The 14,541-nt window shown below is 41.7% G+C and overlaps 1 pseudogene; it reads right to left on the reverse strand.

Annotated features, from left to right (window-relative positions):
* Window positions 1–3,241: 3,241 nt before the first annotated feature.
* LOC149213314 (pentatricopeptide repeat-containing protein At3g12770 pseudogene) lies at window positions 3,242–6,440 on the reverse strand (annotated as a pseudogene).
* Window positions 6,441–14,541: the final 8,101 nt, after the last annotated feature.

Consider the following 14,541-nt stretch of genomic DNA (forward strand, 5'->3'; position numbering starts at 1 on the left):
TGATTTTCCAACATCTTGGATTACATTTTTGCCTTTAGCTTCTAGATGAGTTGCTTGAACTGATACATCATCTAAGCTAGTTGGATTAAACATAAGTATGGTATGCCTCAAATAACTATGAAGACCACCTATGTATTTCAATAATGTCTCTAATGAGTCCAATGACATGCCTAATGTTAAAGCTCTCTTATGGAATTCCTAAGTATAACTTTGAACACTTTGATCTTTTCATTGACGTAGTGTTTGCCAACTCATCATTGCTTGTTGCATATAAGCCAAAGGATAAAATTTCTTTCTAATATCAGAAACAAAGCCATTCCAAGTTGAAATGATTTTACCATGCTTTTGGAGATTTGCTTGTGTCTTGTCTTCCCACCATACAAGTGAGGTTCCTCCAAGTCAAAGGCTAGCAAGCTGGATCTTCTTCCTTTCTGAAACAACTTTTTGCACCCTGCAATACACTTCAATTTGTCTTATCCAATTATCAAGCTTTTCAACGTTAAATTCTCCATCATAAATTGGCAAATCAAATTTTACATCTAATTTGATCAAAGAATATTTCTTCTTTTTCTTCTTAAAAGGACTAGATTTATGGGAAGAAGAAGATGATGATGACAATGATGGTGATGATGGAGGAGATAGTGGAGGAAGCATTCCTCCTTTCCTTTATCTTCTTGATCTTTAGGTGATGAAGTGCCTTCATCTTTGTTCTTCTTAAACTCACAACACATCTCTTCCACCATTGCACGTATCATCATGAAACTATCCAAGAATTGGGATTCTAACCCAAGTGGATTTTCATCTGTCATCTTTCTTTGTGAAAAGACCCTTCCAATCTCTGGATTTGCCTCAACAAATCCACCTTCACCTTGTCTAAGCCTCAACCTAATAAGCACTCAAATCTTCACACAAACTTGTCAAACCTTAAAAACCTTGCTGCTCTGATACCACTTGATCCGTTAATGAAAAATGTATTACAAACTTTATGTGAATTCGCTTATGTTACTTAGTGCAACAGATCAAAAAAATTGCAAATAACATAAACACATAAACAAGTTGAAAACACATTCAAACACATCAACACAACAAAATTTAATAAACAAGTTCACCAGACTTCCTAGATACATCTCCTGGTCCTTTCGCTTCCAGAGCTAACCTCTTTATTTTGTCTTCAAAACGTTGTTACATGTATGCTCTTGAAAACAAAGTCTTAAATAAGAAAATGGACCACACCACTGCGTTCAGCTCAAAATTTCGAGTCAAACGAGTATAAACTTGACCATATTTGGCCACTGTGACCTCCAAACCCCCTAGAATAGTCCAAAACTGCCTTTGTCCCTGCAAAACCACTCTCTGTTTAGCAAAAACCACCTCTGCCTTCATAAAACCACCTCGGTGTGTGTGCACTGGTGGTAAAAATTTGTTCGACTTTGTTTCAAGCCCAAACTTGTGACATGTTGGTTAGCGGATCTATGTTAAAGCGTTGCATATATATGATTTTGGAAGGCCGAGGGTTCGAAACCCCCGCCCGCCATTCCGCCGTTGGTTATGTTGTTACAACGTACATGCGATATGATATGGTTGTTTCGTTGGTTGATACCTTAGCCGTATGGTATGATATGCCGTGTGTTGTTTGGACTTGCGGTGAATGTGGGATATTTCGAACTATATGATAACCATAACTTCAAAGGTCTGGCGGTTGTGGGGTTGACCCCGACTGTCCAGCGTTTTTCCGGCAAATATCCCAACACACAATAAATAAAACCTGATCGCTTTTGTTACCAAGGCCTGCGGTAGCTCATCCAGTGAGCTGGTTCTGGTGAAAACATTGCCATTCTAGGAGGTCAAGGGTTCAATCCTCCCTGATCCCAAAAATTTTGGAAATAAGGCCAAACTGGGCAAAATCTAGGTGGCCACGTGTCAAAGCCAGATTTGCCCTTATGAACCAATCACAATCCGCCACGTCACCTCCTCTGTTGACATCATCCAGAACCCGTGGCTCATTCCCGGGTTGACATGTGTCCCTGTTGACATAGGCATTAACTAGGTTGACTATTGACCGTTGGCTGTTGACCTTTGACTTTTGACTTTTTTGCCCTAATTTTCCATAAACTTTGACTAGCTCTAACTTCTTCATCCGGACTCGGATTTACACGTCATTCGCACTGTTGGAATCGTATTGACGAGCACTTTGACTTGATCCCACTTTCATTCGAAGGCAAAACTGGATCCATTTTGGATCAGTGTTTGACCAATGCAAGTGGCAGAGGAATGTGGCATATCATCATACATTAAGCAAATTTTAGGTTGGTGCCCAACTAGCTATCCAAAGAAGGAGAGAAAATTTCTCCCATGGGGTTACTCAATTTTTGGTGGGTAATATGCCTCTACTAAGCATTCTCCTATTATCTTTTCTTCTTTGGAGGGGGTCTCTTCCTCTACTTGCTTCCCCTTGTGCATTAGGCTTCTACTTTTGCTCAAGCCTATTTTCACCTTAGCCTTCCACCTTCCTTTTCTCCTATTGCACTTGAAGTAGCCCCTTTTGATCCTTCTACATCTTCTTCAGTTCTCTTTTTCAAGGCCAATCTAATGGGATCAAGCTTCCTTTCTTCCTCTTTATTCTATGTTACTAGTTGGAAAGTCTCCCATCCTTTTCCTTTCCTTGAGCAACCCCTGCTTGCTCCTTTTTCTCTCCTATTTGGCCCTTTTCCTTTATGATGGTTACACCTTCTCTTACTATGTTCCTTGGCTAGTGTTGTGTTTGATTCTCGCTACTTTGTTTTTGTTGTGCTTTATTGTCTCCCATGCTTTTCACTTTATGTATGTTGTGCTTTGCCTGTGCTAGTTTTGAATAGTGTTGCCACCCTTCCTACCAACTTGTCCTACTTGTGTCATAGTGAAGTTCCTAATTAACATAGATGGGATGCAAATCATACAATTTCATTACTTAAGTAACATTGTAGAAAAACATAACATATGGTCAACAAACAAATAGCATCAAATCTGATATCATATATCATGAAAGGTCGGGTTTTGGTTATAAAATCAATAAGGATAACTTACATCAAAGATTGTGAAAATCATGCTATGTGTTGATCATAACGACCATAACCACACAAGAGATGAGATGAAAGGACAGAGATCTGCTAATCAATTTAACATATGAAATTATTTCTTTATCAAAGAACCAAACATGATTCCAAATTCTACCCAAAAAAAAGACAAAAAAATCTACGAAATATAAGCAAAACACAACATGAATGTAATAATATATACATTGTCATAGAACATGTAGATGCAAGTGTCTCTTTTGTACTCTCATAGTCATGTATGCACCTTTTCCATTTCTCATTAGAACCCTTTGATTTCGTTGAAATTAGAGGAATCGTAACCAGGACTATGAGATGACTATAACATATATTACATCTCCTGTTACAAAACAATGTTGCACATTGAAAACAATGTTATGTGCATATTGAATTGCTTCACATAGGGTTCATACGACAGCCCAAAACACAAAAATCAGGCTCAAACTACCATATAGCGCGTTTGACAGATATTATACTCTGCCTCAAACTACTATATAGCATGTTCGACAGATATTATCATCTCCCTAACAAAGGAATAGTATGCTAGTATTAGTTTGAAAGCATATAGACGTTCGTTGCTTGGTTTAACTAGCATCACCAATAACCTCCACAAGAACACAGTCCAGCCTTAAAATGGTGGAAACGGTTTGCATCTCTCACAATAATTTCTCGCCCTACAATTTTGGAAATGAATGTAGTGGCATTGTGGCAATCATTACAAACCCGAAGGTTCTTCATGATACGGATGGGGGTGCCTGGGTTTGTATTGATGATCCCAAAACTAATGGCTAGCTTTTCACTATGACTACATAGAATGTTTTCCTTTACCTCCTCCTCCACATCGTGGAGCACAAGATTTGTGTTGGGTACATAACCTAACTTCTTCATTTGCTCATACAAGGTTTCCAACATTGCATAAATTTTTTCAGATTGAGGATGGGTTCTGTCTCCCACGAGGAACGTATGTACCTCTCTATGTAACTCAACAGAACTGCATCCCGGTTGCTTCTTCACTCCCCTCTCTTTCATCAGTGTTCTTACCCTTACTACATCCTCCCACCTGCAAGCTTCGGCATAGATATTTGACAAAAGTACATAGTTTCCAGCATTGTTTGGTTCTAATTCAAAAAGTTGTTTGGCTGCTTGTTCTGCAAGTTCAATGTTGTAGTGAACCCTGCAGGCCCCAAGCAAGGCCCCCCACACGTTAGCATCCGGCTCCAATGGCATCTCATTGATAACGTCATGCGCTTCATGTAGATGCCCAGCACGCCCAAGAAGGTCAACCAAACATGCATACTGCTCCAGCTTAGGGGTAAGGTCATAATCTGATTTCATGGACTCAAAGTATTGCCGGCCCTGGTCGACTAACGCTGCATGAGAGCAGGCAGTCAAAACAGCAGTGAAGGTGATATGATCCGGCCTTATGCCTCTCTGTTGCATCAGGGAAAAAAGAGCAAGAGCATCGGCACCTTGTCCATGAATTCCAAGTGCCAAAATCATTGCATTCCATGAGACTACGTCTCGACTTGACACATTCTCAAACACTTGTTGAGCAATGCCTACGTGCCCACATTTGGCATACAGGTATACAAGAGCATTGCCGACAGCAACATCAGATCCAAATCCATTTCTTATTGCATAACCGTGTATCTGTTTACCTTGCTCCAGAGCCATTAGATTACTACATGCAGGAAGAATACCAGCCAAGGTGATTGAGTCAGGTTTTATGCCATGGTCTTGCATTTCAATAAAGAATGTCAAGGCTTCATGGTGATGGCTATTCTGAGAGTAACCCCCAATGATTGCAGTCCATGATGCAACATCTCGTCCAGATAGTCTTTCAAACAGTTTGTGAGCAATGTCAATAATCCCACATTTGGCATACAAGTTTACAAGACCAGTGCCTACAACCACATCAGATTCGAATCCAGTTTTAATTGCAACGCCATGGATCTGCTTACCTTGCTCCAAAGCCAACAAATGGGCACACGCGGGAAGAACACTAACGAGGGCAAATGAGTCAGGTTTTATTCCCTGGACTTGCATTTCATTAAAGAATGCCAGTGCTTCATGGGGGTGGCCATTTTGTGAATAACCAGCAATGATTGCATTCCATAACACAACATCTCGGTTAGGCATTCTTTCAAACAATGTGTGGGCAACGTTAACATTCCCACATTTGGTATACATATCCACAAGCCCAGTGCCCACAACAACATCAGATTCAAATCCACTTCTTATTGCGTAACTGTGGATCTGCTTCCCTTCTTCTAGAGCCAATAAATGAGCACAGACAGGAAGAATACTAATCATGGTGATAGAGTTTGGTTTTATTCCCTGCATTTGCATTTTATTGAAGAACGCCAATGCTTCATGGAAATAGCCATTCTGGGAATAACCAGCAATCATCGCATTCCATGACACAACATCTCGTTCAGGCATTCTATCAAACACTTGGCGTGCATTCTTTACACTCCCGCATTTTGCATACATCGAGGTGAGTGCAGTGCCCACAATGACATCGGACTCAAAAACCCCACCGATGATATCTTCATGAATCTTCCTGCCTGCTTGCAGATCTGATAGTTTGGCGCATGCATTGATTAAAGAAATAAACACCGACTTTTCGGGGATTATGCCTGCGCGTCGCATTTGATAATACATCCTCAGCGCTTTACCCCACAAGCCGTTGTTGACATAACCTCTAATCGTGTCGTTCCATAAGAAAGCATTGTTTTGTCTGTGTGACAATTGATTTTGCTTGCCCTGTGCTGAAACTTCTGCCGTCTTCTTTACTTGATTCGTAAACCCCTGATTAACTGCTGCGGCAGCAACAATGGAGGTTGGAATAGCGCAACGACCATAAAAGTAAAAACAAAGATGATAAAAATGCAGGATCTGCGTGTGAGAGATCGAAGTTTCAATTGGAGGTGGAAATGGGAGTAGACATGAGGGAGGAAAAGATAATAGGGACATATTCATATTGCCCAAGACAAAGCAGGGGAAGAGAAAACCTACCATAAAAGAGACATATTCATATTGCCCTAGAGAAGGCAGAGGCAGAGAAAACTTTCCATAAAACCGCCATTGTTCAAACTAATTTCTCTACCCAACATCATGTTTCTCATGTTTCTCTGTTGATGGGAATGTTTAACGTGGTTGAGGTTGATTCCCTTGAATTTTTTTCCCACTGGAGGAATTGGTGATTCAGTCGTTTTTTAACGCTAGCTTTTTACCACTATACATTTAGGTATACCACTTCTGTAGATATGGGTTGAAGTCTGCCACCGGTAGTGGCAATAGCACAAATATTGATTTCACGTTTGAGACGTTCAATTCTGTTAACCTCATAATTATTGAGGTCGAAATTAGTGACAACTTTCAGCCTGTTGTATTTAATGGACGCAATATCATAGCTGCAACAACTTTCTCTTTTGTATATATGAAAACTAAAATTAATATTTTCATTTTTATTTTCTTATGTATCTTATAGTTCAAATAGATTATAATGGAACATATAAATGCTACAAATAGATTAAAATAGAACAAAACATACCCAAATAAATTGGAAGAGAACATATAAAACTACAAATATATTAGAATAGTACACCTTTTTTCAAAAGGATGAGTGATATCTCTGAATGATATAATTTTTATTTTTATTAAATTTAAATTTCCAAGTAATTTTAATCTAAGAAATCATAGAAGGAAATTTTTTTGTGGCATAGGAATTTTTTTCTTTTTAATGGTCCAATTTATTCTTTTACATAGAATTTTGGAAATTTTAATAGATAATGTAATTCACATTAATAAATTCATGAATAAGTCAAGTCTTATTAGAAGAACGGATTGAGGATGGGTCTCTTTAGCAAGGTGGCGTAGGATCAAACCTCATGGGGGTAGTTGTGCCCTGTGCTAGGGGGAGGAGACATGCTAAAAAAACAAGTGAGCATATGGCTGGTGTGGGTTATGCAATGTGTGAGATGCCCCTGGGTGCTCCTCAAGCCACATGTTGGAGGATCACAGACAACTTGACAAGCAAAAAAAAAAAATACAATCAAAAATAGATCATGAATCATTCTTTTTTTGGAAGTATGAGATAGAAATCCAATTTCATTTCAATGTTGAGGCATGATTTTTTTTTAAATGGATTTGTTTTTAAATGAGAGAATAACCTACAATTGTGAGAAAACACCTTTTAGGGTAATATTATGTTATGTTCAATTCTATAGGTTATCTAACATGTCTAAAAGTTGATAAGATATTCCATGCTATTCCATGACACCAAGTAATAGTGCCTAATTAATACATTCTTGTCTTATATGTCTTTCCGCAAATAAAATTTAAAAATGTTCATAAATTAAGATGAAACAATTTCAAATATTTGGCACTAATAATTCATAAATAATGGTTATATCTTTTACCATATCATTAAATAATGGTTATATATTTTCCCATGTTAATTAATATACGTTAAAGTTTCTTAACATTGTAAATTGTCTTTCTTTGAGAAGTCCCATGCTGCCAAGATCTTGTCATCTTCCATATTGAATTAAGTAAGATTAGTAATAGGAAAGATTTCCCATAAATGAACCATAATTTTTGGGTTAGTTTTAGGGAATATGTCCTTGGTTTTGAATCTTCAAAACTTAAGGAGTGGAAGGAGTCACGAGGTAATGTCCTTAGCTTTTATTATAGTAAGGTTAGGACTTTCCTACAAAAAAAAATCACATAAAATAAAAAAATTCAAGGTTTTGGATTTTATTTCTTTTTTCATATATTTATTTATTGAGAGGATAATGATTCCACATAAGTTTATCCTTATATTGATTACAAAAATCCAAAATAAAAATAATGTATGATCTCAAATTTTATCCTAATATTGATTACTAAGCTCCACTAAAACCCATGTATGATCTCATACTTGATAGATGGAAGCAAGTGGAAGCATAACAATTACATCTAACATAGATTTGAGGCCAACAAAAATTTAATTGATATTTCATTCATGTGATCCGGATTTAAACAGGAACGCAACAAATTACAGAGATAACCATATACACAAGGATGCAGCGGAAATAATACTTCATTTCATTAATGGAAAAATATAAAAAATGCTTACAATCAGAAATGGAAATAAATCAGCTAGGGCGATGGTAGCTTATCTCTGAGAAGAGATGTGATGGCTACATGCCTCTGAATTGTCTTACAATGAGGCTCAAGGGCCTATTTATTGTTGAGAAACAATCGAAAAACCCTTAACATTCCAAAACCTAACCCTAGGAGATGAAACGCCACAATGTGGGCCCTGTTTGGGGTAAATTGGTACATCAACTTCCCGGGGTCGTAACTTTGGCATATGATCTTCGTTTGACGCGTACAATAGCTCGTTAGAAAGATCTATCCGAGCACTATCATTGTTGGAACGAGCAACATCGGTCCATTCCATGGACCCATGTTGCCCCCGGATTCCCCAAAAAACGTCGTTTAAGGCCTCAAAACGGCTCCGGAAGTTCAGGACCCGAAAAACTGCTAAAAATAGTAATTTGTGCTACAATTAAGGAAACTGAAAATGCTGAGAAAGACAATGGTGGGGGTCCAGGTGGACTTGGCAGGTGGCCACCAATATCCACCTGGATCATTCCTCCCCCCTTAGGAAGCAATGGTCCCCATTGCGTTGAGCTCCTCCATGAGATGAGGAAACTTCTGCTGAACTTGTTCCCTGGTGAGCCACTTGCCCTGCTGAAGGAGTTGGTCTGCTTTGACAACTCGATACAGTTGCATATTCTGTTGGCGAGTGTTCTTGATCTGTGTGTCCATGATCCGATCAGTTGCAGCTTGTTCCATGCAATCTGGATTTAATTCTCTGGGTTTGAGCTGTTTTGCAATGTCGGATGTGTCTAGCAATGGTGGAAAGTATGGCCGAAGGCGGTCCACATTAAACACTGGGTGCAGGCCAAGGAATGGGGGAATGTTGAGCTCAAATGCATTGTCTCCCATAGCCTTAGTAATGGTGTAAGGACCATATCAGAGTGGTCTCAATTTCCGATAGGCTCTAGTAAGGCGTTCCTTTTGCAAATGCAACCAGACTTTGTCACCCACCTGAAACTTGTGTGGCACCCGATGTTGATCATGTCGCTGCTTGTACTTGGCATTTGATTTCTCAAGAATGTCATGGACCTGCTGGCGAATATGTTGGATGCGCTCAATGAAGCTGGTGGCCTTATCTGTTTCGGACTGGACATGAGCTGAATTCATGTGAGTAGCTGCAAGTGGCATGGCCACATCAATGGGGCATAGTGGCTGGAATCCCAAACCCACCTGAAAAGGGCTATGGCCAGTGGAGCTGTGAAGAGCTCGGTTGTAGCTGTGCTGAACATAGGGGAGGCTCTCGTCCCATGTGCGTGGATGCTTTGAGTTATACATGCGCAGAATGTGCACAATCATCCTATTGACAACCTCTGTCTGGCCATCAGTTTGAGGATGGAAGGCTGTGGACTTCGTGAGTTTGGTGTCCAGCATTGACCAGAGACTGGACCAAAATATGTTGAGAAACCGACTGTCCCGATCTGAGATGATAGACTGTGGGATCCCAAAGTGCACCCACACTCGTTCAAAGAAGAGTTTAGCAGTGGCTTCTGCTGTGATATTCTTCTTGCAGGCCATCATAATGGCCATCTTCGAGAACCTGTCAACGACCACAAAAACACAGTCATTTCCATGCTTAGTGGAAGGAAGGCCTGACATGTAATCCATGGAGATGGATTCCCACGGTCGACTAGGGGTAGGCAACGGGGTATAGAGGCCGTGCTTCTTAATGGCCGGTTTGGCAATGGCACAGGCAGTACATGATCGGATGTACTTCCCAACATCCTGTCGAATATTCGGCCAATAGAAATAATTTTGCAGTACTGCCACTGTTTTCTCGACCCCGAAATGCCCAGCAGCCCGACTGTAGTGTGCTTCCCAAATCATCTTGGCACGCTCGCTTGAAGGAACACAAAGGTGACCGAGGTGGCATAATAAGGCATCTTGGAGGTGAAAATCTGCAACATGCCGACCCTCCACGAGTGTCTGGTATGTGTGGCCGAATTTTGGGTCGCTTTTGTAGAGAAGTGGCCAATCAGAAGTCTCGTGCCCACAAGAGTTGAGCACGGTGGTTAGCGCCATGATCGGTGGTCGACTGAGGCAATCTGCAACATTATTGGTGCTGCCCTTTTTATACTTGATATTCAAGTGAAACTGTTGCAGGTATGTAGACCACTTCTGGTGGCGATCATTCTGCAATTGCCCTTGGGTCTGTATGAACTGCAGAGGTCGATGGTCTGTGTGGATGACCGTTTCCTTCCCCAAAATGTAATGCTTCCATTGTCGGCAGGCCTGTACAATGGAATACATCTCTTTATCATAAGTGGGGTACTTCCGGACTGTGTCTGAAAGTGTTTCACTGTGATATGCCACTGGATGTCCATGTTGAGTAAGGACTGCCCCAATAGCATAGTCAGAGGCATCTGTCTCGACCTCAAATGGTTGTTGTAAATCTGGTAACGCGAGCACTGGTGCCGTGCAAAGGCGATCCTTCAACTCCCTGAATGCCTTCTGTTGAGATTCAGACCAAAAGAATTTTTCTTTCGCCCCGCCCTTGGTGACTTGACTCAAGGGCCAAGAAATATGAGAAAACCCCAACACAAACTTGCGGTAGAAGTTGGCAAGACCTAGAAAGCTGCGGAGCTCTGTTAGAGTGGTTGGAGAGGGCCAATCCCGAATGACTTGGATCTTGGCTGGATCGACATGCACCCCCTGTTCATCAATGATGTATCCCAGATACTGAACCTGGGTCATGCCAAAAGTGAATTTCTCCAAATTGGCACATAGCTTGTGTTGCCGCAGTGTTTGGAGAACCTATCGGATGTGGTGGAGGTGCTCTTCCCAACTCTGGCTGAAGATCAGAATGTCATCCAAGTATACTACTACAAAGGAGTTGGTGAATGGCCGCAAGATGTCATCCATTAGCCTCATAAAGGTTGCAGGAGCATTCGTCAATCCGAACGGCATGACCAACCATTCGAAGAGGCCCTCCTTGGATTTGAAGGCAGTCTTCCACACATCGGAGGGTTCGATTGGTATCTGGTGATATCCTGACTTCAGATCGATCTTGCTGAAATATTTCACCCCCTTTAGTTGGTCTAGGAGGTCGTCAATCCACGGGATCGGGTACCTATTACGGACAATGATCTTGTTCAGCGCCCGATAGTCAATACAGAGTCTCCACGTCCCATCCTTCTTCTGTACCAACACGATCGGGCTCCCACAGGGCGATGAACTCATACGGATGTGACCTTTCTACAGGAGCTCCTGAATCTGCCTCTTGATTTCATCGTTCTCCAGAACGGAGCACCGATAAATTGGTCCATTGGGTAGCGGCGCACCTGGGGTCAGATCGATGGAGTGCTTGACTTGACAGTGCAGAGGAACCCCTGCCGGGGAGGTGAAGATGTCCTCGTACTCCTCCACAACCTTGTCCATCTGTAGTTGTCGTGCGGAGGGACCCCGTTTGGAGGCCGCGGCCACTGTCTTCTTCTTTCCTTGAGGGCGTATCATCAGGAATACAAATTTCCTGGTTTTGGAAATGATCTTACTGCATTGTTTCACCGTAATCAAAGAGATGGCGGCAGGTGGTGCTACCTCTGGTATCCTGAACAACTTATTTCCCAATGTAATAATAACAGCACGGGGCCTTGATTCATACACAGCATGTCGCTTCCACAAGTATGGTTGTCCTAGTAATACATCACAAACTTCAAGGGGAGCAATGTCACACAATACCTCATCCGTGAAGGGCTTGATGTTGTATGGAAGGCGACACTGCTGGCTCACGCGAAGATCTCGTCCTTGGTGAAGCCACCCAATGGTGTATGGTTGTGGATGTGCTGTGGTCGGTAAGCCCAACCGCTTCACGACCTCTGCCGAAATGAGGTTCTTTTGACTCCCGCTATCAACAATGAACTGTATCGGGGAGCCCTTTACCCACATCTGGGAGTGGAAGAGACGCTCCTCCTCCTCTGGATCTTCGGGTTCATTTTTCTGGATCTTTGCGGTAGCAACAGTGGCGTTGGGATCCGCATCAATGATCTGCTTCCCTTTTTCAGACCCCTTATCGGGTTCTGACTCAGAGTTGGAACATGCATCTGATTCTGAAACCTTTAGCTCAGCCACCAGTGACTGCTTGGCCCGACACTCACTTGTGTTGTGAGTGGAGCTCTTATGGAACTCGCACCATTTTCCAGTGTCCTTTCTTGGCTTCGCGGCGCTGTTCTTTGCTTGCAGCTTCGGCTGGTTGTCTTGGGCTGTCCTGCCTTGGCTTTGTCCTTTGTTCTGTGGTTTCGGGGCACCTTTCCCCTGCTTTGGATTCGCAGATCCAAAGTCTCGCTTCTTTTGTTTAAACTTCTGCTTGACCTTGACGGCATATCGGTATGCTGCGCCGAGCGAGGGGATGTTTAGGAATTGTATTTCTTCCTGGATGTACTTGTGCAGGCAGCCACGGTATTTGAGTATCAAATGTTGCTCCGAATCCTTGATACCTAACTTTGTGCGAAGGGTATGGAAAAGATTTGTGAATTCCGGCACGTCTTGGTCCCTTCCCTGCCGCAGCGTGGTCCACTTTATGTATTCATCCTCATAGCTTCCGACAGGGTAGTATTGCTCCTTGATGGCATCTCGGAACGAATCCCAGGTGGGTGCGGCTGAAAATAGTGAGCCAGTACTTTCATCCTTCTGCTCGCAGTAGGTTTCCCACCAGTCCTTGACGTGGGGGGCTGCTTTGAGAAGAGCAAAACCAATCTTTTCCTGACTCGAAAATTCATGAACAGAAAAATAACCCTCTAGCAGATTTAACCATTTATCTACGGCATCTGCGTCTATCTGACCCTCGAATATGGGGATTTCAAAATTAACTTGTACCTTAAAGGGTGTGGCGTTTCCAGAGTAGCTGCTGGAAGCTGATGCGCCGCTTCTAGGTAGCCGCTGAAGGATCTAGGCAAAGCTGTCCATCATCGCGTTCCGTTGTCGCTCGAGGGCTTCTTCGAGCAAAATTTTGATGGGATCTCCTACCCCCTCGTCTTTCTTCTCGTCCGCCATGGGAGGCCGTCGGGATTTGTGAGGCTGGTCTTGCAAAGGTTCAACCAGTTCAAGCCCTAACTCCTTATATCCCGACCTTGTTGGGGACATGCAAAGAAAAACAGAGAAAAAGCAGACCGCTCTGATACCACTGATCCGGATTTAAACAGGAACGCAACAAATTACAGAGATAACCATATACACAAGGATGCAGCGGAAATAATACTTCATTTCATTAATGGAAAAATACTGAAATATGCTTACAATCAGAAATGGAAATAAATCAGCTAGGGCGATGGTAGCTTATCTCTGAGAAGAGATGTGATGGCTACATGCCTCTGAACTGTCTTACAATGAGGCTCAAGGGCCTATTTATTGTTGAGAAACAATCGAAAAACCCTTAACATTCCAAAACCTAACCCTAGGAGATGAAACGCCACAATGTGGGCCCCGTTTGGGGTAAATTGGTACATCAACTTCCCGGGGTCGTAACTTTGGCATATGATCTCCGTTTGACGCATACAATAGCTCGTTAGAAAGATCTATCCGAGCACTATCATTGTTGGAACAGGCAACATCGGTCCATTCCATGGACCCATGTTGCCCCCGGATTCCCCAAAAAAACGTCGTTTAGGGCCTCAAAACGGCTCCGGAAGTTGAGGACCCGAAAAACTGCTAAAAATAGTAAGTTGTGCTACAATTAAGGGAACTGAAAATGCTGAGAAAGACAATGGTGGGGGTCCAGGTGGACTTGGCAGGTGGCCACCAATATCCACCTGGATCATCATGAGATGTAGCTCAAATGCATATTAATGGAAGAACTTTTACTAGCACATTCAACTTTTGAAAGGTTGAAAAATAGAAAATTAAATTTAATGGCAAAAATGTTTGGATGAAAATGAAATTGTTTTTGAAATCCTTCTGTAAAATTTAGAACTAAAGAGAAAAAAAAATAAAATCATTGATTCAAGTCACAATTCCAAGGAAAAGGAGAATAATATCTATTTTTTTAGAATCATGCCTGAATAAGGAAACATATCAGAATTCATGTTAGCTCAAAAATGACTCCCACGTTGGATGGGTTTTCTGGATGTAATCAGATATTGGTTGATCCAAAAGATCAGGACAAGATTGCTTTCACCATGCTATGGGGCACATTTATGTATTCAAAAATTCCATTTAGACTCATGAATGCCAGAGCCACCTTCTAGAGAGCAATGGATATCACTTTCTTTGATGAATGATATAAGTTTGTTTTAATTTATTTAGATGATATAATTGTCTTTTCAAAATCAGAATCTACTCATTTAAAACATTTGAGGACAGTCTTCACTAA

The sequence above is a fragment of the Pinus tabuliformis genome, chromosome 1_1 (assembly GCF_031772625.1).
Source record: "Pinus tabuliformis cultivar Carrire ecotype Pingquan chromosome 1_1, CPIR1, whole genome shotgun sequence".
Lineage (NCBI taxonomy): Eukaryota > Viridiplantae > Streptophyta > Pinopsida > Pinales > Pinaceae > Pinus > Pinus tabuliformis.